The sequence below is a fragment of the Canis aureus genome, chromosome 30, assembly GCF_053574225.1.
Source record: "Canis aureus isolate CA01 chromosome 30, VMU_Caureus_v.1.0, whole genome shotgun sequence".
Classification (NCBI taxonomy): Eukaryota; Metazoa; Chordata; class Mammalia; order Carnivora; family Canidae; genus Canis; species Canis aureus.
Window position 1 is genome coordinate 33,503,910 of NC_135640.1, and position 27,732 is coordinate 33,531,641.

A 27,732-nucleotide genomic window follows, 5' to 3' on the forward strand; every position below is an offset into this window, starting at 1 on the left:
AAAAATGAACCCATTTTGTTAACTCAACATATAATCACTATTCATAGTGATGAATTGGACTGTCTCTAATAACTCCACCAACTGCGCTTTTCTGATTGGGCCACTGACCAAGATTTGTCTTGTGTGGTTGTACTTGCACCATTCCTGAGCATCTCTTGTTTCCATCCTGTAGAGGGAACACAATTAAATCCTTTCTCAGAATGATACAGCTGTTGTCACCAAAGGTGGTAGATAACTGTCCTAAAGGTATACACTGCAATTAGTGCTTGAGATTTCCCAGGCCCTGTAGGACAGGATTTGGTAGGTGCAGTGCCAAGGCCATCATGAAACTCTGTCAATGGGCATCAATCAGGCTTAGCAAGGAGTTTGGGGTGAGGAGCACAGCTGGGCGAGTGCAGCAGAGCACTTTGCATGAGAAGGCATCGATGGGAAGTTGATGGAGACCTGAAACCTAAAGTTGTTGTTAGAACCCAAGAGCCCTCCTCACCCCCAGCCAGTAGTAAGAGCCAGTGAGAACACTTGCCGGAAGTTCTGGAAGAGTTGCACAAACCTAATGAGCTGCTACACTCTACTGACCCTGTCATGTACCAGCAGTGTCCTTGGTGACCCCTGGGAGGATGGTGCCAGACCTGAATTAAGGATTGGAAAAGGCTAATCCCTTACTTCATTAAGTCACATCTGAGATGCCCTTGGATGTAAGATCCACCATTATTTTATATAAGAAAGGGAAAACGCTGCCCATAGACTGCCGAGTACCTTGAACAACAATCCCGACTCCCGAGTCCATCACAGCAGAGTTTTTGAAATTAATCTTCATCGCTTCTGAGAAATTTAGCAACTAAACAGATATCTCAGTGACAGAAAGTAACACAGCTTGCCTGTCTTTGTTGGTACCTTCCTTTCTGAGGTTCCTAAGGCACTTGGTTGGTTGTTCCTTAGCAAGAAAACATGGACTTAATGATCATTCCTCTGTGACAAATAGTTGTTGCTAATACCACATTTACATCCTACTGTTTGGCTTCTGCGCCTTTCTGAGTACAAAATAGCTTGTCATTTCAATGCTGAATCATGGTGAAATTTTTTTTGAGAACATTTCTAAATGGCAGTTAAGCTCTCGGGTTAAACTCACAGATGCACATGTCTCACAGTCGAAGGGAGGACAGCATGAGCAGCCGCGTCTACGTGGACACACACACAGACACAAAGGCAGCCATGTCACAGCCACTGCCCCGTAGGCCAATGGCTGTTGAAAGGCACTGTTGACTTGAGATGCTTCTGGATTCCAGAGATGTTACATCGTGGAAAACTGTGCCTCTTAGAATCAGTGCAACGATTTTGTTAGATCCCATGATCTGGGAGAGAGTTCTGCATCTAAGACATGTTTCTTGAACATCCTCTGTTTGCTGGGGGAATGTTTTAGGCCTATGGTGGGAAGCCAGTGAGATAATTTCCTTGGCTGCGTGGAGCTCACACCGAGTCGGGACAACACATGATAAATGAATAACCAGAAAAGTAATCATATTGTTTTCAGTGCAGTGGGAGAAACAGACGGGTCAGAGATAGAGCTTCATGGTGGTGGTGAGGGGGTCCAGGGCACGTCTTGCATTTGTAGTGAGTTCTCTCCAATCTTGCTGATTTCCAACTGAGGGGACTTTTGGGTTTTGGTCTCTTGAGAGTCACTGATAGCCTGCAGGGTGATTGCATGCCAAGGTTTGCCCAGGATGGAGGGGTTTCCTGGGATGTGGGAATTGCAGTCAGGAAATGGGCCTTCCCAGTCACACCGGCACAGTTGGCCTCCCTTCAGGATTCTAACTCAGTTTCTTTTTGGTTTAATATTTGCATTGCTTTCTCCGTTATTTAGTGAAGTTTGATACTAAATTTACAACTGTGACTTTTTTTTAATAAAGATTTTATTTATTTGTTCATGAGAGATACAGAGAGAAGCAGAGACACAGGCAGAGGGAGAAGCAGGCTCCCTGTGGGGAGCTCGATATGAGACTCCATCCCAGGACCCCGAGATTACAATCTGAGCCAAAGGTAGACACTCAACCGCTGAGCCACCCAGGCATCCCTACAACTGTGACTTCTTTTCTTCCACTTCCATCTTTTCTATTTTCATTAAAAAAGGGGTTACTTGATAGAAAAGACTAAAATCTTATAATTCCCAAATGCATTCAGCCATTTAACAGCTCCTACCTCCGGTCCTGTGGGGGCTGCAGTGATGGAGCAAGGTGGTTGTTAGGGATGAGAATGCCTATCTACACAGCTGGAGAAAGGTAGGGAGCATCTACCAAGGACTCCAGGAGTTGAGAGCAAGTGGGTTCTGAGGATGCAGAGGAGGGCAGGGGAGGCTGCCCTCTGTTTGTAATTTTATTTTACATTAGATGAGCAATATGAACCAAAGGCTTCAAAGAACAGTAATTTTCTTTGCCTTTGAAATGAGTTAAGAGCAAAAACAATGCCATGCTTTCATGTTAGGAATCATTTCGGTAACATGGAGCGGCTTTCTGTTTTTTAGCTAAAAAAAAAAGTCAAACTCTGGACTGCAAATGCTTTCATGACTGAAATATATGCTTTTTTCTCTTTAAACCAAGGAAACACATAATTCTTGGCTCTCCCTTTAAGCTAGGGGCCCCCAGGTGGAGAAGCCATTTTCACTTGTGTGAGCAAATGTGGTTAGTGGTCAGTGACACTGCAGTCCTTATTAGTCCTCAGGGAACTTCGTGTCTGATCTCTGCCTTCAGCTCAGGGTCCAAGTGTAATGACTTACACATCCACTGCAATAGTACACAACTACCATGTGATTCCTTTTCTTGCCCCTCATCCCTCTCCATTTCATGCCCCCGTCATATCTCTTGAACACATAGTTCCTTGTTTAATGGCTAACTGCACTGAATGCCATAGTCAGTCTTAGAAGCGTTGTAATCTGAACAAAGCAATCAACTCTCTACCTCATCACTTGTTTATTATTATATTTTTCAAGATGAAAGTTGTCCTATGGAAATGGGAGCATGATTCCCTTAATCTATGCCAAAACTTTATTTAGCTCATATATGGCCAGGGAATAGAATGTAGGTGTGAGTGTGTGTGTGTGTGTGTGTGTGTGTGTGTGTACACACGTGCTCATGTATGTGCATGTGCATGCACTGGAAGTAATACAAAACCTAAAAGGCTTAAAGTTAAGTAAAATTTGTAACCAATTTTTAAATTAGGTATGTTTTACGGGTTGATGCTATTTGAAAGCTGAACAGCTGATGTCAAAAATAGACTTTCCCATTCTTTCCTAAGTGTGGCAAAAATAACCACATGCCTTTCTTGGCCTCCTGACTCTCACCCCAGAGGGTTTTCTTGTATAGGAACCAACAATGCTTTGGATGGAAACTCTGGATAGGCTAGTCATTATTTTAAGATTTAGGAGATTGCAGATTCTTGGCAGACCTTGGTTGTTTTTCTAGAGTAGTAGGCAAGTAGTTGGACAAAAAGCAAGGAGCAGATCCACGTTGCTGGCTTTGGGTTCTTCGTGAACAAATGAGACAAGGTGAGTAGCTGCCCTGATCATCCTACTCTGTTCTGTGAGGGAAGGTTCTGGTGGCTGCAGTCCTAGTGTGGAGCTTGTTCTCTTGGAAAACAACAGGACCTTTCCCCTTTGCCTTTAGGCTTGCCCGCCACTGGAGGAAGACCTAGACGATGTCTGCCTGGTGCCAGCACAGCCCATCGAGGGGTTAGAAATAGTAGCATTGCTTGTGGAGGGAGAACAATCACTCCATTGTCAGATTCTTTTTTTCACTTTTCATCCAAAAGCTGGGCTGCTTTGTAGCACAGTTGGAGATACTGTGTTGAGAGCCTTTGCTCATGGCAACGTTTCCTCCATTCGCTTTCTGCTGCTTCTTGCGTTGGGAAATTCCATCCTTTAACACTGGGATTATATGTCACCATTGCTGAAATGATAGAGAGTTCACTTAATTTGCTGCAAGCATGAGAGACAGCCAGAGAGAATGGGAGAAGCATAGCATTCCCTTGTATAAAGAGAGGATTGAACAAGGTCAGTGAACCAAAGAAGCAGCAGGTCACAAACCCTCAGGAGGTCATGAAAATCTCCCCAAGTTTCTTGTCTTTAGGAGCAAAAATGATGCCTACTTAGATTTAAAAAAATTTTTTTTTTACGTATTTAAGATTGACCGTGATAATTGAGCTGGGAGAAGTTAAGGGCTCATTATTCTTGTTTCTGTACTTGAGCATGGTTTTGAAGATTTTAACGGCAAGAAGTTTTTTAGAAAGTATTTACATGCTTCTACCTCTCATCCCAGAATGATTCTAGAGCCCCTGAGTGGGTATCATGTACACATGCATGGCAGGGAGGGAGGCTTAACTGAGCATGCTCATGAGTTGGCCTCAGTCAATTTAACTGAGCTGAACCCCCAAAGCTTCTAATCTGTTGTACAGTTTCAAATGGCCTTTATTCTTAGCCATATGTTCTTTGGTCCATATCTTGAATGGATCATTTGTTAAAGACTAGAAGCACCAGCAACACAGATGCTGAAATTCGTGTTATTAATTCAGTTAATTGCCTGATGATAATCTCTTTATCTGAAGATGATCTTTTTCTCATCAAAATCTTCCCTCTGAAGATGCCCCTGGACTTCAGAAACTGTTACAGAAAGAAAAAACAGTGACAATTATGTATAATTTTGGTTTTCATTTATAAAGAACTAACAATTATATGGAAGTGATTATAAATAGCAGCAAGTTGATTTTCTAAGCACAAAATATAGGAATTTCAGACATGCGGTCATAAAAGCGATTTTTGATGCCCCAACTCCTAATTAATTTCAACCTGTATTTTAATGTGAGCGCCAAACAGCGAACACAAAATAATTCTTTTATTGACTTCCTCCCTGTATCTGAGGGTCTTGCAATTGTCATCATGAAATTTATTGTCTCTTCACCGTTTCCTAGTGATTTTTGGGCACAGAAATGATAGAATTTTTTAGAAATAGGGCATGTGGGCACCTTGTAAGGTTTATGGGTTTTGGACACACACTCCTGAAATTCTATGTTAATACGCACATTCAGTTAAATTTTTAAATATATTGAATATTAAAGATTATACCAATATGAGATTCACAATATATGTGGATAAAATAGAAACTATTTTTTACTCCCATTCTTTATGTAATGCACCATATTGGACATCTTCTGTGTGTGTCTCTCACCTCTTGGCCCACCTTTGATGCCTGCCATTGTGGGGCAGCCACTCTGTGCAGGTGGATCCAAACAGTGCCTTGTTTCAGCTGCATCACATGTCTCTTTTTCAGCCCTGGGCTTCTCAGAGGCCGTATCCTGGTATACATGCCTGCATTACCCGAAGTTGTAAGTGTGTTGACACTTCATGAGACAACCTTCCAAAAGAGAATGAGAGTCCATGGGATAATGCTTTCCTTTTTCTTCCCTCAGGCTGAAAATTCTGATGTGCATTCTACACAGCTCCTTAGAAGGGTCCTCACAGGAGGCAAGATGGATCATGTGGCCACCTTCTCTCCTTCCTTGCTTCGTTCCCTTCTGGCCTTGACTCCTGTTTCCTGGGATCACTCTCCAGAATAAGCTTCCTTTACAAAAGCCCTTGTCATAAGTTCTGCTTTCTGTGAGGAACCATGCTAGACACTAGAGTAATGTGCTAGAATTAAGACATGAATATAGATTGCTAAGGGATTATTTGAGTTGTATATCTCTATGAGTGGGGTTCAAAGAGAAGTTTGGGAAGCACTAGACCAGATGTCTGTTGGAATCACTGCATGTAAAATGAGAATTGTCAGGTCCCCAATCTATTCTAACAGGTTTATGGGTATCTGAGTCTAACCATGAAGAACAGTAGAAGATTCCCAAGCCTTGTCAAGCCTGCTCAACACCGTGAGTATGTATGACATCCAGAAGAAGCAGAGAGCAAAACAAAACAAAACATTTTCACAGACATGTGAAGATCCCACAATCTTGGGAGTCTTCTGCACTATTTCTGGGTCTAATTATAAAACTGCAAATGATGCTGCCCTCCTCCAAGGAAATTGTTGACTTGACTCTAGGGCATGGTCTCTGCCTACAGATAAAGGTAGAGGAGACCTAGGAAGAGAGCCTCTTCGCTTTTCTCCTGTCCATCCCTGGGAAGGGTGGCCTTTGCATTAGCCAGATTATTGGCTGGATGCAGGATTCTGAAATCTACTTAACTCCCTGTAGTCTCTCTGTACGTATAGTGTCTAGGCCAGTGGTTCTCAAAATGTGATCCCTGGGCAAGACCATCTTTTTCTGAAGGCACACTTTCTCCTGAGGTGGTAAGGGGACAGGGTTAGAAATGCCAATTCTCGGTTCCCTCCCCAAATCTCTAGCAGTCTGTCCTGATAGCTTTCCAGTGATTCTGATGCCCGCTTACATTTGAGAACCGCTTTCTTGGGCTTTTTCCTTCTCACCCAGGCTTGTGTAAGCTTTGGGGGCCTTCAATGTTGATTTCACACTCCTTCCCAGAGAATGGGCTCAGGAAACAAAAGATGCCTTGATTAGTCAGGAGGAGAAAAGAGGCTAGAACTGTGTAGGCAGCTCCCCAGCTTCTAAGCAGATCATATTCTGGACTTTGGAAGTCAGCTGTTTGGAATGTGAGCTGTTTTCCTAGGAATGGTAGAAAGGTTCCCACGCCAGCACACAGGGCATATTTAATCCTGAATCTAGCTGAAATACTGCTGTGTCACAATGAAAAAGAGCAGATCACAATGCTCCAGTAGTATTAGCAACCACTCAAACAGAATAAAGTGATAAATGAAACACAGAAATAGTATTTTATTTATGCTCATGTTGGTGAGTTAAGGAAAGGTGGATTTGGAGGCAGAAGAAGAGGTATAAACGGGGATTTGTCAAGACTGAAGGAGTTGTTGGCTTTCCTCTTTAGATTGTCATGATACTAATTCCTTTAGTTCGAGTTTTCTTAAATGTGGTTCTGGACTGTTACTTTTTTTTTTTTGGAAGGCAAGTTTCACACTAGGAGGGTGTAAAGAATTCTGAGAAAGTTGGCAAGAGCTAAAAAGGAGAGTGGAAAGAGTAAGGGGATTAAAGAGAATGTGGGTGTGTTTTCTGTTAACATGACCATCAACAGAGACAGAATTACCTTGAGTTGTGAGCAGTAAGAGATGGATGAGTCAGGATTTTCTCCCTGACAAAAGAGGAAAGAAAGCAGACAAAAATTGACCACACAGCTGGTAAGCCAATTTTCATTTTGATAAATATTTACCAGTAGATAGTTGTATAAGAAAAAAAAACAACCTGGCCACCTGTTTTGAGAACCTTCTCTCTCATTGTATTGCCTTGAGACAATCACATTTCATGGCCCTTGTCCCCTCTCTGACCACCGATGGGCAAATGACCAGAAGCCTGACAGTGTCCACTGATGTGGTGTCAGAAGGTGATTTGGACCACTCCGCTGTCCTCCTTTCTCCTCCTAGACATTTGAAATAAGGAATGCCCAGAACATATATGTTCAGTCCGTGATGGGAAGAGGTACATGGCTAGCTGTGATCACTTTACACGTTTTCAAATCAAATGCTTCTAGCTAGGCTTTCTGTGGTGGCTAAAATACTTTCTTCCTGGACTCACTATGCCTTTATTAACCATTCTATTTTTGTATCATATGAATTATCATCACTGATGGTTGAATGGCTGGATTTAGAGAAATGTGGTAGCCCTAATGGAATTAATTAATTGAATAATATTGCCTGACAAATGGCTCTGTATACCGAAGAGGGCTTGAGACTTAATTACTGATGTCATTTATCTGTCTATTTGCACCCCAACAATAAGCGACTCGTTTCTCATTAACATTGGGTCATTTTCCAAAAGGAAGAAAAGAGGCCAAAATATCAGGAAGGGGAAAAAAAATCGATGTCTTTGTTCCCCACCTCATTATCCTGATAAATCATAACAGACTCTGTTAATTAGATGGGCAGCCTTAACTGGCTGACTCCTGTCCAACAATTACCTCAGAAAGAAGCACCACTGGGAACATTGCCTTCCCTTGGGAGGAGATGAAAGGAAGTCTGTAACAAAAAAAAGGATCTTTTCCCCAGCCATGCTGGGGGGATCACAGTTGTCAAGGCAGATTTCTAGACCAAAGGGCGGGACCTGTTTCAGGGACAGCGCCTGTGCATTATGGCGACGTGGGGTATCTGACACTGCCTTCCTAATCTAAGGCTTAGGTAATGGTGCTCAGTGCCTCCAACTCCCCCAGGGAGATTAAAGCCTAATTAAAACAGGGGAACAGGTGTAAGAGGGCCTGATTTGATCTGGCCAAATTAATTGCTGAGATTGGGCTTGCAATTGGTAACTGGAAACAGTGAATTAACTATCACCGGAATACAGCTAATCCCTTGGTCTCACCGAGACTGTGTATAAAACAGACTGAACTTGCTGGGAACACAAACACAGAGGGATTTGAAGTGAAGGTACGAAGCATCCTTGTGTGGGAAAGCCTCGGCAATGAGCCTATGGCCACAGAGGGTGGCCATACATCCCAGACTGCCTGCCCGGGATAGTGCTGGTTTGTGCCTGTTGTCCCTACAAAATTGTTAAAAGTGCCCCCCTCCGTTCTCAGAAAAAATGTCCTTGCTTGGACAATAAATTAAATGATCACTGTATTTCAATGTCAATTTTAAGCTCCTTTTTTTTCTTTACCAGAAGAGTGGTTGAACAGCATTCCCCCAAAAGGTATCAAAGTCCTAACCCTCAATACTTATGAAAGTGAACTTATTTGGAATTTAGGGTCTCTGCAGATGATTAAGGTAAGATGAGGTTATTAGGGTGGCCTCTGATCCAATATGACTGATGTCCTTAGAAAAAGGGATCCTGGGATATTTGGACACAGAGGCATACATGCCCATATGCAGATTGCCATGTGACGATGGAGCCAGAGATGGACATGGTGCTTCTCCCAGACCAGCGGTGCCAAAGATTGCCAGCAAACCCAGGAAAAGCCAAAAGGCAGGTCTGGAATAAATCCTTCCTCATGGCCCTCAGAAGGAACAAACCCTGTGGACACCTCAATCTAAGACTCCAGCCTTCTAGAGTTCTAGAACTTTGAATCAGAACATTTCTGTTGTTCTTAAGCCATCCATTTGTGGCATTTTATTATGGCAGCCGTAGCAAACTGATTTAAGTGGGCACTGGTTTCCAAGTGTCTGAAAACTCTCTCATTGCTCTTAGTTTGTATAGTTCACAGAAATAAGCTGTGTTGGTGGCAAAGACCGGTACCAGGCTGGTGTGAGAAGTCCGTGAACCAACACTGGTTTCTCAGGCCCAGGTGCTGGGGATGGATGAAGGAGAAACAGACATGGATCCTGGCCTCCAGGAGCCAGCAGTTTGATGGGAAGGGAGGTAATGCAGGTGACCTCGTATTTCCTTAGGTAGATATAAATATGTATCGACTATGCAGAGGAGGGAGGGAAGCACATCCCTAGGCTGAAAAGAAAATGCCTTTCGAGAAAGGGACATCTAACTTGACCTGCTATGCAAAGGTTACCTGGATGAAAAAAAATGAGGGATTGCAGGAGCATGTGTGAAGGCCCTAGGGCGAGAGGGAGCCAGAAATGTACACCGCATATCCAGAGAAATCCAACTGCAGAAGCAGAGAAACTGGAGAGGGTTGCGTTCCAGGTGAAGCCCAGTTCTTCATCCCAGCCCTCATCACCCACTTTATCAGAGGTTTAAAGACACATCATGTTCGAGACCCTGTGCTAGGGACTGGGAGATTCCAATGGTGGAGACTAACGGAGTAAGCTGCTAACCAAGCAGTTGATGGCCTAAAGCTGGGAGAACAGGTGGGAATAGCCAGAGAGAACAAAGCCACCACTTCTGTCGGGAGATTCAATTCCTCTGAGGTGAGTCTTGAGGAAACGCTATATGCAGTGGCTTGGGTGTGTGTGTGTGTGTGTGTGTGTGTGTGTGTGTGTGTGTGTGGAGGGAATAGGAGAAATTGAAAATGTCTATGCCAGGTTCAGAAGAAGGGACCCTTTGGTCCCTGAGCTCCCTGGCCAATAGTTTTCATGTGTCTAGACTTGGAGAGGTCACATATTCTGTCCAGAAGCACTTACTCTTTCTAAGTGTCTAATGTGATTCTATTTCACTGAAACTGAATTGGAGTTGCTCCTTGTCTAGGTTTCATTTAGGGACATGGCAAGACATTTTAGAACATTCTACAGAAAGCATTTGTGATGGCCTCTTGCCCTTGAGGAGCCGTGCCCCGCATCTTTGGACCTTGGTTCCCAGGACCTACCAACATGATCCCATCTTGGATTTAGGTTTCTAGCTCCTTGGCCAGAGTCTGAGGGAATAATGAAATCAATACACTCAATCCATATTGTGCATATGATTTTGAACTCTAGGTTTGGGGGTTCTGAGGTGCAACCCAATCAAAAGGGCCTGTTAACAGCACCATTTGTGAGAGAGATTTCTAGGTTGGATGTTTGTCTTCTGCAGTTGACTTCGATTATCTGTCTCTGGTGGGCCCAGAACAAAAAGTTTTGGTAAGGCAAAACTAGGCTCTGATTTTGTAGGCATGGCATTCATTATGTAAGCGTACAGGTCTATGTTTCAAAATGAAAAATAACAATAATAATTAAAGTTTCTCTAGGCTTCTTGTGTCCAAACCACTCTTGCAAAATCACCTTTGGATGAGCTTTAAGTGTCAGCAAATCAGAAACATGTGGATTTAATTTCCTTTGAAATACACCAGGGGACCAAGGGGCAACAGGGCTTGGCAACCAGCTTCTTAGGGTTTGCCAAACCCCAAATACCTCACACTCTGGAAGAGCTGTCCCGCTGGCCCCCAGCAGTCTTATCTGGCCAGTCCAGCCGCTGCATTTCTTGCTATCCCAACTAGGTTTTCTCTAACCATTAGGCTGTTCTCTTGGTCCATTTTAGCTGCCAGAAGGACACTGTTAACACCACCCACATGCATAACAGAACTTTGGAAGAGGGACCAGACTGCAATGAGGTGTCAGGTTGGCTTCAGTCTTATCTGGACGAACAGGCCATCTTTGCAGCCATTACTATGTCTTTAAAACCCAAACCAACTGTGAGAGAGGTTTTTCCAACTTGACTTCTAGATGGGAAAATATTTTGCTTTTATGGTGGATGATGGTATTGGGCCCCAAATATATTAGGTTTCATGATCATCCATCACTCATGCATATAATATGAAACATGTCCATACTCTGCAAAGACCACAGCCACCCCGCCATTAGGTTCCAAGGTAAATATAGGCCCACAAACCTCCTGGAGAAACAGAGAAGTTTCCTTCGAGGAGAGGAACCACAGTTGTGTAGTTGTGATGCATCTCTGAAACCCCTATCCCTATCCCCTGGTCTACTCTACCCAAAGAGTAAGGATATGCCAATAGATCTGTGTCGTTCTCTGGCCCATTGTTTTTCTTTCTTGGTATTAATGCTTCTCTTTTTCTGTTCTATATTTTCTATGTCTTGTGTCTCTTTTGCCTTAAATACCAATGTACATTTAATGCAAAGGGCCAACTGAAGCTTTAAAAAGTACTTTTCACATCCGAAACAACTAATGCTTTAGTGCCTGTGTGTCATATGTTTACATATACTGACTTCTTTGTTATCCTTATCTTACTGAAGGGGCAACAGAGGCAGCGCCAGAGAGACAGAGTAACCTACACATCACACAACCAGTAAATAAAAGCTCAACCTTGATTTCTGGCCACTGGGCTCCAGAAATGGTGTTCTATCCAGGGCTCAATGCTGTCTCCTACTCCATTGTTTTGTATGTCAAGTTGACTGGCCCATGAGGTGCCCAGATGTTGGTCAAGCATTATTCTGTTTTCATGGAGGATGTTTGGGGATGAGATTAACATTTAAATTGGTAGACTGAGTAAAGCAGACCCCCGGACCTTGTAGTGTGTGTGTGGACCTCATCCAATCAGTTGAAGGCCTTAACAGAACAAAAATACTGATTCTCCCCTGAGTAAGAGGTACTTCTCTTGCCTGTCCTATTGAGCTGGGACATTGGCTTTCTTCTGCTTGAACTTGAACCGAAGAAATATCAGCTCTTCTGGGGTGTTGAGCCTACTGGCATTGGGTTAGAACTTCACACCTGGTTCTCCTGGTTCTCAGGCCTTTGGAGTTGGACTGAAAATACACCATTGGCTCCCCTGAGTGTCTAGCTTGCCAACTCACCCTGCAGATCTTAGGACTTGTCAGCTTACATAATGACACAAGCCAGTCCCTTATAATATCTCTGTTTCCGTCTATCTGTCTATCTCTATTTACCCTATTGGTTCTATTTCTCCAAAGAACCCTAATACAAACTTTTCTTATTGAATTTGCCAGGCAATCCTGTGGAGGTGGAGGTGATGGATCATCGCTGCTTGCCAGACGAGGAAAAACCTAGAACATGTTCATTTTATCCATGCACGTGTACCTGTACACATATATGCACACACATATACACACCTGAATTCAGGACAAAGAGCAAAATCAAGGTCCACGCATTTCTTATTCAGCACTTCTTCCCCAAGGCATCCACAGAGCAGCCACAGTTGGCATCGTTAGGTTTTTCCAGACCTTCTCGCAGAAAACTCTGCCTGGAGTATCGGGTGACAGAGGAACCACTGCTATTTTGTTTGTTCTTCAAATTCCATATTGTAAATTCCAGCCAAAAAAACCAACGAAGTAAAGAATTGGGAACCTTGCAAGTTCCCACCTGGAAACAGTGAATATAGGGAATGGATCCCTGAGGGTACAATTACCTCTGAACAATTGGGTGCTGAGCTGGACAAGGATATCTGGCTAGTGGAATTTTTGTGCAAAAATCTTTTATCTTTGTTAGCTCATGTAAACTCCAAGGCCATTCACTGTGTCAAGACTATTGACACTTATCCTAGGTGTTTACTTTTCAAGGCTTTGTCTTTTATAAAGCCACCCCAGCCTCAGGGTTAAGAAGAAATCAGGTTCTCTACTCTCACCCCACCCCCTGCCTCTTGCTTTTACAGTATCCACTGTGGCAGTCCAGGACAACAGGTGAGCTAGTAAACACTGAAGGTGTGTCCTGACTGTCCACTCAAAGCCAAGGGAGACTGGTGATCCACTAACATCTTCAACTGCTTGTACCGAGTGGTCAGAAACTCAGGAGGACATGTCTGTGCCTTTCTACTGCTGTGTCTAAGCAGCAGAGGGGAATTCTATGCTGGGCTTTAGCAGCCTCAGGACCCTTGCAGCATCCTCTGAACCTCCCTGCTCTCCAGCTTCCCACCCTGAGCTTTTTTTCTGTTGAAAGTGGCTGGGGGTGACGGGGGAATGGTGCATCCACTTGAGGCACACAACTCCCACGCACACCTCCCTCTGTTTCTGTGGGAGCTGAGAAGCTGGGGGCCGAGAAGGCTGGCTGGGAAGGAAAGGCTGGGACTGATCCTGCAAAGATGGGGCAGGAGGTGGTGCTTGTAAGCAGGGAGCTTTGGTTTTAATGAATAAAATCTAAAAACCCCAAGTTCCCACCTGGGGACCTTGGGGTCAGTAGGTGGAATCCAGTTTGGTCAAAGGGTAATCATTCTCATCCTTTAACTGAAAACCTTCTCCCTCTCTCCCAACCCCCTAGCCCTAGAACAATACTATTTTCAAAAGGTTTGGTTTGGGCTTCACACGGTGCACTAGTTGTTGTGAGTGGCAAAGAAAAAAAAAAAAAAAGAGCATTTTCCATTTAAAAAATGAGCCTCAAATTCACTAGTTCTTCCTCAAGCCAAAAGCTTCTGACTTGCACTGGCTTCTCTCTAATGGATAATGGGTAGTTTTTCATACTTTGAAAAACACTGCTTTTTTTTTTTTTTTTTTTTTCCCCTCTCCGGTTGAGTAAGCTCTTGCAAGTGGGATTAAACAAGAAACGCCATTTCTCATGGAAATGGCTTTATTTCCATTATACCCACACTGGCTTGTTTTCAGAGTGGCTCAGACGTGCTGGACAATGTATCCTGAATTGAGGAAGAAAAGGGAGATGGTTGAAACCTTTGCTTTGAGGGAAGAAACCCAGCAAAGAGATCTATTCATTCGCATTGACCTTGGAGATAGATATCACGTAATGCTACAGTTTAGGCCTAATTATTTGTGGAGGAGCAAGCAGGGCTCCTGTTCTGTGTTTTGTAGCCATGGACCTCCCCTCTGCTGGGTGCCCCAGTATCGGGTGCTGCTCACGAGCGGGCCGGGTGTGTTTGATGGGTGCTGACACGGCCTGGTCACATTCCCTCTCAACAGAGCTGTCCTTAGCAGCCAGCCTGGTGTCATTGGTGATGCCACAGAATAACATGTATACCTGCCTGTAGGATAACACCGGCTTTCTACCTGGTTCCCTTCTGAGATACTTCCAGCCTGCAAGAGGATCTGATTGCACTTTAGATTTACTTAGGTAGCCTTCACAAATATTGATTCACGTTGAAACCTCCTAAAAGAAATACACCTAGCTCCACCCCAGATCAATATCACAGAATCATGTGGGGATGGATCCTGGGCATGATCAACATTAAAAAAAAAACAAAAACTCAGGTGGGTGCCTCTAAGGGACAGCCAGGGCTGGACCTCCTGAATTAGAAAAGGGAAAGCTGTCTCTTGGCCATGTCCTCGGGGATCTCCCAGTCTCTGTCTCTGTGGGTGGTGCTGCCCCATGTTAGGCGTCGGTTAAGGGCCACCCGAGTATGTTTGTGCTCCTGGAGGAGGTTTGTGTCACTGTTGTGAGCCCCGTTGATAGGGAAACGGGCATTGCATGGACTGAGTGTACCTGGCAGGTGGACACATGCACACACACTCTCAAACCCTCTTCCCGGTTGAGAGGCCCTCACGGTGGTCACCTGTCTGGGCATGCAGGGTATCCTGTAACCATGGGAGCTGCAGTCCTGTGGCCTCAACTTCTAATCTGCGGCACTGTACTCACCCGTATTCTGGTTTCCCATTGATTAAAAAGGTACTTAATTTCTATTAGTAGTGTTAGAAAGCTTTTCTTCTCATGACCCTTGGGGACTTCCTAAACCCTACAAATGCCGCACCCCCTACTTGTTGGTAGGCACAGCCCTACGTGATGATGACAGAAAGGTTTACTGGAGACATACTTTAAATATACTGGCACAGACAGGCAAACAGGAAAGGATGGGAAAAGATGTACTCTGCCAACTCAAAACATAGAAAGCTGGTGTGGTGACCTTAAATTAAGATCAGGCAAAATCGGCTTTAAGATAAGGCATATCAGCAGAGGTAATCCCCCAAACCCCAGAAGGCAATCCCCCTGCTTCCCACCCTCCTGCCGCCTGGGCACCCAGCCCTCAGACCCTGTGGTTCAACTGCAGCCGTGGGAACGGGAATCTGGGTAGGGATGCTGGTGGGCTACCTCCCTAGGCGCCTCTGGGCTCTTACTGCCTCCCTCCTTCCTCCCCCTTCTCCCTCGTCTTCCAGGCCCTTGGCATAATCTCATCCAGGGATTTAGCTTTTACAAAAGCAGGAATCCTTTCAGCTGGCTCAGATCCCTAAGGCAAGGAAGTGTGAAGCTTGGCTGCCCGGTGGAAATTGGTGTGGGTGGGGAATAAGGGAGCCAAACCCGAATTAGTACTTACTTGAGCAATTGATCCCACCACTTTTCCCAGGGGTTCAGGGGCCGCTCCAAATCTCTTGGTCTCTTGTTTGGACAAGAGCTGCAGAGGTGCTTGCCTTTCTGATCTTTCCCTTCCGGATCCCCAACTTTAACCCGTGCAAAGGCACTCATTTTTTTTTGCAGGGGCCTCTCAGCTCCATCTGAAACCCTGTGCTGAACTGAGCAGAACTCTTTTACTCCCTCTGCAAGAACATATGGATGAGAGATTTGGCTTCTGGACCAAATCCTCACTGGAGATGTTTGCTGGTCTGACCCTGGTTCAGAGGTGCTCTTCGAGAAGGTAGCTGTTCTCACTCACCGATCCAAGTGTGTTCTGTCTTCTAATGGCCATGTGCTGGTAGGGGCAGCTGGGAACTCACTATCACAGCAGGTCTGTGGATGCAGCACCTGTGTCATTTGGGAGCTTCTTAGAAATGCAGATTCCCAGCTGACCTGTGGCATCAGAATCTGCACTTTAAGAAGGACCCAGGGAATTTATGCATATATTAAAATTTAAAAAACACTGCTCTGGAGCATTCATGTCACGTTGATAGGAATCAAAACAAGACTTCTGTATTTAAAAAACATTTTCAAACAGGGAAAAACAGTTATGAAAAAATTTGCTTATTAAAGTTGCATAGAGGGGCACCTGGGTGGCTCAGTAGGTTAAGATCTGCCTTCAGTTAAGGTCATGATCCTGGGGTCCTGGGATGAGCCCCGCGTGGGGCTCCCTCTCCCTCTGCCCCTCCCCTGCTCCTTCTCTCTGTCTCTCAAGTAAATAAAATCTTTAAAAAATAATAATAAAATAACAAAGAATAAAAATAAAGAGATTATGCTGATATTTTTGTTAAAGAGATACTTTTTTGTTTGATACTGCTAGTGAGAATTAGTACAGTGGCATAGATCTTTAAAGGAATAATTTCATTTCTATGACTTAAGTTAAAATTTAAGTGGTGCTATAGCTTCAAGGATATGGTGAAAGGATTTTCGGACAATGTCTTAGTTGTTTTTCTAATCTTCTTCCTTGCCAACAGAACCCCAGTTTTTTTGAGGGTGGGGGGCGCAATGTGCTTAGAAAACATTTTCTGGACTCTTTGCATATAGGGGTGGGTTTGTCATTGGGAGGCATCTCATCTCCAGGTGAACTGTTCATGAAGTGAATCCACTCCGTTACCAGCCCCTTCTGACCTGTGACCTCTGTTCCTCTCTCCCCTTTATTTTGTCTGGAACTCCGATGGGGTGCTGGAGGTCCATTACTCACTAACCTGATGTCAGCACTGCTTGCTTCCAGACTTTTCATAATATGAGAAAAACAAGATCCTAATTGAAATCGCTCTCTCTCAGGAGTGTGATATTTGCATTTGAACACAACTCCTAACTTATATGCAGTCTACATGTCCAAAAATAGAGGCTTGATCAATACATTATCATTTACCCCCACAATGAAATGGTAAAAAGCTTTTTAAAAACTATGTAGAGGGGAGTATTGATATCTCAGTTGGTTAAGGGTCTGCCTTAGGTTCAGGCTTAGATTATGATCCTGGGATCCTGGGATTGAGCCCCGCGTTGGGCACCCTACTCGGTAGAGTGTCTGCTTCTCACTCTCTCTCTGACCCTCCCCCTGCTCGAGTTCTCACTCACATGCTCTCTCTGTCTCTCAAATGAATAATTAAAAAATCTTTTAAAAAATTGTGTAGAACTGTAGTTTCAAATTATTTCTAGTAGTGGGCACCTCCTCTTATTAACACTCAGCCTTTCATACAATCTAAGTACATAAAAGTAGACTATCTTGAGTGAGTTGAAGGTGGGAACTCATAATCTTCCACCTGCAAAATTTGCTCTCTCCTCTGTGGGGATCTCAAAGCCCCCTCAGTGGTTTCTAGAATCTGGTAAAACTCTAGAGCACAGTTTGAAAACGATTGTTGTAGTTATCTTGTTACCATGTGAAAAATATAAGATCTCGTTAAGGAAAGAAAACAGTTGATTAATCAAATGATGATATGATCCAATTTTATATTAAGAACATAAAAGGTATATATAGTGATATATCGATCACTAATTTTCTCAGTCATCCCCTGTTTTTGAAAAAAAACAAAGTCACATTGATTGTAATTACTCAAATTCCCCTACTTGGGGGCCCTCATTCTTCACAGGGTAGCACCTGCCTCTGCAGTCCCCCCCGCCAGCTATCTCTGAGGAGCCTTAGGGGTGTTTCCCACCTGTTAGGACCACAAGCACCCCATATTCTCTCTCTGGCCTCTTGGTTTCCATCACCTGCAGAGGTGTATGTGGACAGTCCCATCCTTGCTTTAGCTGCTGGTGCCTTGGGAAGGTCTGCTCCAGATGTCCACCTCTCACCCACTTTGCTGCAAACATCTGCCTTGGCCCCATGCCATTTCTGCAAAGAATGAGGAAGGTGAACCCCGCGCTGTTCCACGGGGTTGAGCTGTGGCTCAGGGGTGGACTGGGAACCGGAGGCCATGTCAGGAGTCATGCAGACCTCCTCATTTTCTACCTGGCCCCATGCCTACATGCATTTAGCATTGACCTCCCAGTTCTCTCTAACCCCACAAATGAGCTCATGGCGGGGGCAGGGGGCCTGTTCATCAGCCTGAGCTGATTCCCTGTGTGCATGTGTGTGTACGTGGATGTGCATGTGTGTATACATGTGCACATGTATTCTCAAAGCAATGTAAATAGGAATTTAAAAAAATTTTTAAGATCTAATTTATTTATTTAAGAGAGAATGAGCAGGGCGAGGGGTAGAGGGAGAGGGAAAAGCAGACTCCTCGCTGAGCAGGGAGCCCGATGCGGGGCTCCATCCTAGGACCCTGGGATCATAACCTGAGCCGAAGGCAGATGCTTAACCAACTGAGCCACTCAGGTGCCCTAGAATCAAAACTTTTAATAGTAATTTCTGAGTGGCAAGATTGAGGGTGCCAAAAGGTTCCATTTTTCCCCCTTATTTGTGTTTTTAAAATTTCTACAATAAACATGTGTTACTTGTATTAAAAAAATGAAGATGCACTTGAAATCAGCTAATCACTGAATACACCTAACATAATTGCTTACTACATTTAACTGTGAGTTTCTTGCCATCCAAGGCAAAGTATTTTACCTGTGGCAATGTCAGAGGGGTGGAGGCAGGCGCTGATGGGAGGGGAGGGAGGCAGAGTACTGGGAAGGGGAGATAGCCATAGGCATACACATCATTGTAAAATTGTGGTTTCGAGTGATTTCTAGTAGAAGACACTTCCCTTTTTTATATTCAATTTTTCATAAAATCTCAATATCTATATACTGTAAATAACGTGTGTGTGTCTATATCTTTTTTCCAGCTTTTGGAGAATGTAAGTCACGTATAGCTAGGTAAGTTTAGGATGTACAAGGGATTGATTTGATACCCTTGTTATCTCTATCTTTGACTAGATAGATCTGAAGACACTTTGCTTTCCAACAAAGCCCAAACATCCAACACTTCTGGAGTGTGGCAACCTGTTCTTTCTAGAGTGTCAGTTCACTGGGCTCTCTGCCCTGCAGCCAGTGGGAACCAGGCTTGGGCGGGGGGCGGTCACAGGCTGACATTGCAGGGAGTGTACCAGAGGCCAGAGCTTCACGTGGGGTACCCCTGGCATGAACACTGGCACATGGCTTGGGAGTGGGGGGGGGGGGGTGGCTCCAGTTACAGTGACGAAAAGGGGACCATTAGAAAGGTGGTTATTACAGAAGCTGAGTCAGGTCACCATAGGAAACCATAAAACATCCTCGTTCCATTAAATGCTGCACCGTGTGGCCCTCCCTTTTGCTGCTAAAGACTGTTGGCTCCAGGATGATTTGCACAAAGATTCCTCTTATAACAGGACTTTCAACTCTGGTGGGAACAAGACCAGGGGTTCAAGGGCGCCTGCCAGGTGGGTCTCTGCTGACTTTAGTTCATTAGTGCTTTGCCTCTGAGGGAGTCGCCAAGCACAGAGGATTCTGATTTGAGAGCTGGACTCTCCAAATGCCCCGTTGCAGGGGACGAAATTGCAGTCCCCCTTTCCCTGTGACAACGAAAGAAGGCTCAGCCCATGCCCTGTGGAGACTCCTGAATTTGTGTCATCCCCACGTCTGAGCCACTCCCAGCACCTGACACATTTTCTTTCCTTTATTTTCAGAACATTCCCTTTGAAGTTCTGTCCCTTCTTGTCATTGTTCTGTCTCCCAACTTTCTCAATCCCCACCCTGCAGTGCAGCATCTTGCTTAAAACAACTTCAAGAAGAACAACTTTGAGGTGTCTCCCTTTATGTTTTATTTTTTTTTAAGATTTATTTATTTATTCATGAGAGACACAGAGAGAGGCAGTGACATAGGCAGAGGGAGAAGCAGGCTCCCCGCAGGGAGCCTGATGTGGGACTCGATCCCAGGACCCCGGGATCATGACCTGAGCCAAAGGCAGAGGCTCAACCCCTGAGCCACCCAGGCGTCCCTCCCTTTTTGTTTTAATGCTCAAACTGGCCCCTTGTCTTCCTCACCTCACCAGTCCCCAACAGAGCCCAAACCAGCTAGTGTTTGTTTTTTTTTTTTTTTTTTTTAAGATCTTATTTATTTACTGGAGAGAGAGCAAGAGAGAGAGAGAGAAAGAGAGCACAGAGGGAGAGGGAGAAGCAGACTGCCCGCTGCTCAGAGAGCCCAACTCCACTCCCAGGACCCCAAGATCATGACCTGAGCTGAAGGCAGATGCTTAACTGACTGAGCCACTCAGGTGCCCCCCACCCAGTGTTTTTTATTGGTCATTTATCTTTTGCTTAATTACATCAGCTAACATTTTTTGAGCTCAGACTCTGTTTCTAGCACATGCATCACTTAGCTTAATTCTGACAGCAGCCCAACGAAGTAGGTGCCTCAATAAACCCAACTGTTGAGATGAGCAAATTGACTCCTGGCAGGAGCCTGAAGCCTGAGGCCCCACGTGAAAGGAAGGTGGAAGATGGCAACTCAGGCCACCTGGATCCCTGTCTGAGCGAGTGAGTCCTCTGGGGAGCCTGCACCAACATTTTTAAAACTTCTAATCCTACCATTCAGCATTTTTGGTGGTTTTTACCATCCCTCACCTTCTGTCTGCAAGGACAGACCATGGTGGAGCTCCCTGGTGCTGGGGTGTAGGTTGACATCACAAAGCCCCCTGTCCTCACCAATATGTGGCCCAAGGAATAACACAGAGGGCATCAAAGAATAAGATGTTGAACTTGCTCAGACGTTTCTGTGCAGATATCACACCTAACCCTCGGCTGGGTAATTTTATTATTAGTCCCATTACAGTTTTTAAATTGAGGCAAAATTCATACGACCTAAAATTAGCCATTTGAAAGTGAGCATTTCAGCAGCATTTAGTACATCCACACTGTCATGTAACCACCACCTCTGTTTCTTTCCAAAACATTTTCATCACCCCCAAGAGAAAGCCCGTATTCATTTAAGCTGGTTACACCCCAGCCCCTGGAAACCACCAACCACTTCCTGTGTCTATAGATTCATCTCTACTGAATACGTCATATAAATGGAATCCTACAACATGTGGCCTTTTGTGTCTGCCTTCTTTCACCTAGGATCATGCTTTTGAGGTTCATCCATGTTGTAGGATGTTTCAGTACTGTTCCTTTTTTTTTTCCTAGTACTGTTCTTTTTTATGGCTGAGTAATATTCTGTGGTATGCATACCCACATTCTGTTTATGTATCTGTTCATCTTGGATGGCCACTTGGGGTTCCTCCACCATTGGGCTATGGTGAATAGCGCTGCTATGAACAGTTGTGTACTGAGTATCTGTTTTGAGCACCTGTTTCCAAGTTCTTCTAGGTGTATACCTGGTAGTGGATTTGGGTCATGTGGTCATTTCTTTACTTCTTGAGGAACCGACCTGTGCCATTCTCAAAGCAGGGAATCTGAGGCTGAACGAAATGATGAATTGTCCAAGGTCAGGTGACTGCAGATGACAGAACCAGCGCTAGGACCCAGAAGCTCACACTGCTGTCTGCAGGTGAGGACACACCTGCAGACTGCAGGGAACATCATTCATTCACTCACCAAACATTCATCCAGAGCCAGAGCTTGGCTTTGTGGCAGATTTAGCGATAAGTTCCAGAAAGGAGCTTCCTAATGCCAGAAACTTCGGAAGCAAACAAAACAAGGGTAGTATTTTTAATCATAAGTCAACATGCCCAGCTCACACATAAATTCCATTAAGCCAACAGTCTATTTGAGCACAGTGATGTTCTTCTCACATCTTGCTGCATGTTTTTATGCCAGTGTGGCGAGTTCATGCTGATTCTCCAAGAGCCCTGAGAGGTCTCCTCTCCCTTTTTCTGATTGTCTTTCACTGTCTGCATTTCTTGATTGACCCTGGGGACAGGCCATTGCATGCTCAAAGGCTTCAACACCAGGGTCTGGAAGGAAGACTTTAAAGGGAAGGGAAGGGGGTGGGGAATGGAGGGAGAGCTGGAGGGGGGCGCAGGCAGCAGGATTTAAGCACCCGGAATCTTATTTTCCTGTGGTTTCTAGGGGAATTTTCTTATGAAGAGGCAAATTCTCGTGTCTACCCCTGACCGTTCCCGGCTCACTGGAACATTTTCTGTGTCGAAAGGTGACATCCAAAGGCTTCACTGAGCTGGCTTTGATAACAGGCTTGGGCTCCTCCTGGCTCCCCCCCCCCCTCCCGCCCCACTGCCCGGCCTCCCGTCCCTGGCCCCGCTGGCCTGATTAATCAGAACCCTGCCAAGCCCACTGAGGAGGGCTCCCTGGCTAATCTAATCGCCGTCCCCACGCGGGACAGACACCCCCGCTCGGCCAATGAGACGCGATTGTGCAAGCTCTGCAGGCCGGTGGAAATTTCCATGCGCCCGCGGCGGCTGCGGCGGCCCCTGGCGGCGTCGTGCGCTCCGCATTCCGCTGCGGTCCCCGAGCCGGTCCCCACGCCGGGTCCCTGAGCTGCGCGGCCCCGCTGCCAGGCGCTTCACCCGAGCCGCCGCGCAACAAGCTGGTGGCTTTTTCCCCCCCCTTGTTCTCCCCACCTCTCTGCAAGAAAAGCTTTCAATTCTGCAAATGCACGAAAAGCTGGCGATGCCCGCGCGTGACGGGGGGTGGGGGGCGGGGAGAGAGAGAGAGAGAGAGAGAGAGAGAGAGAGAGAGAGAGAGAGAGAGGAGAGCACGGTCCTCAGCTCCCGTCTGGCACAAGCAAGCTGTTAAGTCCTGCCTGGGTTTCTCCTCCAAGTTCCCGCACCGGGCTTTGCAACTCAGTGCGTGTAGGGAGAATGAATGAACTGGCCACCTTTCTAGATCTCTCCTTCCGAGGACTCTGGCGACCTTTTTGAGAAGTGGCCGGTGGGTCCTAGAGAGCGAAAGATGAGGAGTTAGCGAAGGTGTATTTCTAACGAAGGTGTGGAGGGAGATGGAGAGGGCACCCAGGACCCCAGGCAGTAAGATCAGTGCCATCGCCCAGAGCCGCACAGACAATTCCAAGGCCACAAAGAAGGGACATCTTGCTCAGCTGCCAGTGCGGAGGAGGAGGAGGAGGAGGAGGAGGAGGAGGAGGAGGAGGAGGAGGAGGAGGAGGAGGAGGAGGAGGAGATGCAGATCCCAGATAGGAGGAGAGGAGTTGGCCAGACAGAGAAGGGGGAGGCGCTGGGGAGCCTGTGTTCCAGCCCTGGAGTGAGGCTGCTGGGCAGCCGGCTGCATTTCCACGAAGCTGGGCTGTGTTACCAGATCCCTATCTGTCTTTACTCCAGGTGAATTATTGCATTAAATCCACGTTATTCGGGGGGATCCGGGCCTGTTTCTGCTCCTTGCAATGTGAAAGGACCGACCTAGTGAACAGAGTCCAAAAATTAGAATGCAACCTTGCGGGAGAGCTGGTTCTGCCAAAAGACAATCACAATGGCTTCTTCTGGGATTGGAAGCGGGGGAGGGGGACCATGCGCCCTGAGCTATCTGCGAGGAAGGAAAGGGGGAAAATACAGGTTTTTCTTCCTAAAGGAGAGTATGAAGCTTCAGGAAGATCCAGGGAACAGAAAGAAGGGGCCACCCCCCTTCCAAAAGCCTGAGATGGGTGAACCAAGCCAAACATAGGGAGATAGAAAAGGTGGATGCCCCAGTTCCGCTAGGGGCCAGCTAGAGGTCCTGGAAAATCTGACTTTAATGAGTTTTCACCTCTGTAAAATCAGGAGAATAACAATTCCTGAAACTAAACTAAAATGAAATGATATCTGTGAAACTGCTCGTGGAGAAATATGTGGAAGTTTTTACCCACGTATGCAAACAATATATAATCTATGTCTTTTTAGTTGAACCAACTGTGACAGAGAGCCATGGCTAAACTAATAGAGCAGTGTCTATATTAATGTATTCAGTAAATATTTACTGAGCACCTAACATTTTATGGGCATTGTTCTATGCCTGGGGAGACAACCCTGAAAGAAACAGCTATATCTGCTCTTGGGAAACTCAGATTGTGATGGGAAAGACAGGTCATAAAACAGATAAAGTTATAGACTATTTGAGGTGGTGATCAGTGGCTAGCAGGAAAGAGGGGTAGGGACATAGAAAGTAGGGGAGTGATTTTATTTTATTATTATTTTATTTTTGGATAAAGAGTGCACATGTGCACATGCATGTGGTGGGGAGGATTGGGCAGGGGCAGAGGGATAGTCTGAAGTGGACTCCTTGCTGAGCTCGGAGTCCCATGTGAGGGTTGATCTCACTACCCTGAGATCATGACCTGAGCTGAAATTAAGAGTCAGATGCTTAACCCCCTGAGCTACCCAGGTGCCCTGGGGAGTGACTTTGAATTGGGTGAGTAGAGAAGAGCTCACTGAAATGTTCATCTTTGAGCAGAAACCTGACAAAGAGGCAAAGGGGGTAAGCCCCATGGATTTCTGGGGGAAGAACATTCCAGGTGTATGTGTGTGTGTGTGTGTGTGTGTGTGTGTGTGCAGGAGAGCCAGTGATTCAACAACGGGAATTGGGACTGTGACCCTCCCAGCTGGAGCAAACAGAAGGCAGGCACTGTCCTGGGAGGAGGAGGACGAGTGGGTGATGGGGATGAGGTGAGTGTTCAGACAGGCAGTGGACAGCTCTGCTGAAGATTTCCCCTTGGGTCTTCAGAGACTGTAAAGCAGCTCCATTTCTAGCTTGGAGACTGGAGAGCAAGCAGTGAGCCTTAACCGAAAGCCTTGCTATGTGTTCGAGTGTATGCTGGGGGCTCTGGAGAACACAAGGGAATTTAAATCAGACCCTTGCTCCGTGGGAGCCTGTGGTTTTGTCTGGAATAAAGTTGAGTGGCAAAAAGTAGTTAGTGACTGATACAAAAGAGTTCCTCACACTTGCTGAGTTGTGCAGATGGGCCCCAAAAGGAGGAAGAAACTGCAAGCTTTGGGAACCCCAGAGGTACCCTGGATTGTGAAGGGAACCTAGCAGGTGCTCAGTGACTGTGGATCAAGGGAGTGCCTGAAGTGAAGCAGAGAAAGTTTTGTGGCTAATTGTCTCCTCTCAGGTTGGGGTGGCCTTCAGCTTCTGGCAGCCACTCCCAGGCACCCAGCCAGTGTTTCCAGACCACGGCTGGGGCTGCTGTGGATGGTCCTCCAGCCACGCAGTGATGAAAGGCCTCGTGAAGAAGGAAATGACCTTGGTGGTTGCTGGATGGAATGTTTCCCCTGGAGAAATCACAAAATCAATCAGGTGTCCAGGCCTCAGCCTCACTCCTTTCCTGGGCCAGCCCAGGGTCCTGGGGTCAGCTCCTGGGGGGAGGTGGCTTCCTCTGACAGGCTAGTTTCCTTTCCAGGTCTCTGACTCTCCTTTGATTTTGTAATCCTGTTCCGAGGTGTCTCACCAGGCAGAGAGGGTGATCAGGGAGAGAGAAGTTTGATGAAATTGGTTCAGAAAACCCCACAGTGCCGTGCCACTCAGAGCCCTTTGCAGGCCTGGCCAGCTGGCCCAGGGCTGACTCTCAGCAGCTCTAGAATGCAGCAGTGGTGGCCCCTCAGAGGCCACCCAGGAACCGGCTTCCTCACACAGGGGCCTAAGGCTCCTTTCTGAAATCAGAATCCTCACCTCAGAGTCTCCTAGCACTGGGCTTCCAGCTCTAGAATCACCCTTGACCTCCCTGAACAGGCCTGAGCAAGTCCTCAGACTTGCAGGGACTCACCCACCCCGGCTCTGTGCAACCAAGACAGCCACACATGCTTGTTGCTAAGCTCAGCCCAGTGGGAGCCAGGCTGCTCTGGTGACAGGGGAGGGAAAGAGAGGGGGCATTGCCCCATGCTTCCTTCTCATAGCTAAGCATTTATTTATTTCACATTTTGAGTAGGAAATATATCATATGATTCAAAAAACTAACAAATACAAAACTTGACACAGTGGAAAGTACCCTTTCCCATCAGCTCATTTCTCATCCCTCACCTCAAAAAGGTAGCCACTGTTCTTAATTTGTTTATCTCTAGATCTTTCTTTTTCTCTATTTTTTACACATACAAGCAAATTGAATATATATGCTTCTCCCCTTTCCAACTCTTTCTACTTGCTCCATTAGTATAAGAGCTGCTGTTCTTTTATTGTTTTTAAGGATTTTATTTATTTGTAAGAGACACACAGAGAGAGGCAGAGACATAAGCAGAGGGAGAAGCAGGCTCCCTGTAGAGTCTAATGTGGGCCTCTATCTCAGGACCCCGGGATCACAACCTGAGCTAGAGGCAGACACTCAACCACTGAGCCACCCAGGTGCCCTGCCACCTGCTGTTCTGTACCTTATTTTTTTCAGTTAACTCTGCCCTAGAGATCTTTCCATTGTGGTACATAGAGCACATCATTTTTCTTCTTAACTGATGCTTGCTTACTAAACAAAATGTGCCCCAACACATTTGTCCTCTATATGGACATTTAAGTTGTCTTTTGCCTTCACACAGTGCTGCCATGGATAACTTCCTAGTTCACGTTGCGCATGATTATGTGTATGCAGAAGGTAAATTCCTAGAAGTAAAATGGCTGAGTCAAAGGGTAAGTGCATCTCTAATGTGGACAGCTGTTGCCAGATTACCCTCTACAGGGGGTATACCAACCTCTGCTCCCAGGAACAGCTCAGGAGAGAGAGTGCCTGTGTCTCCAGAGCTCCCCAACAGTGTATTTTCAAGTTTTTGGATTTTTGCCATTCTGATACATTTTTTAAAAATCAATATGGTTTTAATGTGTATAATTCTTGTTATGATTGACACAGAGCCTATTTTCACATGTTTAGGGACCAACTGTATTTCCTGCAAACTGTTCATATCCACACCCATTGGTCTTTGTCTCATCGGCTTGCAGGAGCTCTTTACGTACTGGGGAAATAAACCCTCTGTGATATGAGTTGCACATAGTTCTCACTTTGTCATTTACTTACGGGTTTGCTTAGGGTGTTTTTAAAAATTTGCTTGCTTTCTGCTGTGCGGAAGTTTTTGATTTTCATGTAGTTGAAATTGTCAACCATTTGTTTCATGGCTTCTAGATTCTGAGTCATGGTTAGCAAGACTTTCTTATCTCCCCTTTTTGTCTTTGTTTGATGTGTTTTAAATTTTAATATTTAAAGTATATGCAGTTGGGATTTATTCTAACATAGATATGAAGTCTATATATATAAAATGTTTATCAAGGCACCTGTATGTTCAGTTGGCTAAGCATCTGACTTCATCTCAGGTCATGATCTCAGGGTCCTGGAATCAAGCTCAAAATTGGGCATCCTGCCCAGTAGGGAGCCTGCTTCTCCCTCTTCCTCTGTGTACACTCTCTCTCATTCTCTCAAACGAATACATAAATAAATGATCTTAAAGAAATTACCTTGAATCAGTAAAAAAATTTCTTTTTATATTTTTATTGGAATAATATTTGCAAATTAACACTTGTAAGTTAAGGGAAACTGACATAAGGCAAAGTCTTCCTGTCTCAGGACATGATATGTCTTCTAATCTATTCAAGTCTTATACTTTTTTTCTCTGCTTTTCTTTGGGGGGGGATAGGGGGTTCACTTATGAGTGTTTAAAAGATTATGTAGGTCTTGTATGTATCCTGTGAGGC

General features: G+C 45.4%; 3 long non-coding RNA genes across 7 annotated transcripts in view; 2 read left to right on the forward strand and 1 right to left on the reverse strand.

Moving 5' to 3' along the window:
* Positions 1–16,177, forward strand: part of LOC144301877 (uncharacterized) — a 31,276-nt gene extending 15,099 nt beyond the window's left edge. For 2 of the 4 annotated variants that reach the window (XR_013368774.1, XR_013368776.1), the window contains exons 2-3: positions 5,455–9,908; positions 12,378–16,177. This is a non-coding gene — a long non-coding RNA (uncharacterized LOC144301877). The remainder of the gene's footprint in view (positions 1–5,454; positions 9,909–12,377) is intronic. The other 2 variants (XR_013368777.1, XR_013368775.1) reach the window with 2 other exon arrangements.
* On the reverse strand, positions 18–6,713 carry LOC144301878 (uncharacterized). The gene is made up of 3 exons (XR_013368778.1): positions 6,422–6,713; positions 5,214–5,399; positions 18–4,648 (listed from the first exon to the last, which is right to left on the reverse strand). It is a non-coding gene; the product is annotated as an uncharacterized LOC144301878 (long non-coding RNA).
* Positions 16,178–23,303: 7,126 nt separating the features above from the next.
* Positions 23,304–27,732, forward strand: part of LOC144301880 (uncharacterized) — a 99,407-nt gene continuing 94,978 nt past the window's right edge. For both annotated transcript variants that reach the window (XR_013368780.1, XR_013368781.1), the window contains exon 1: positions 23,304–23,417. This is a non-coding gene — a long non-coding RNA (uncharacterized LOC144301880). The remainder of the gene's footprint in view (positions 23,418–27,732) is intronic.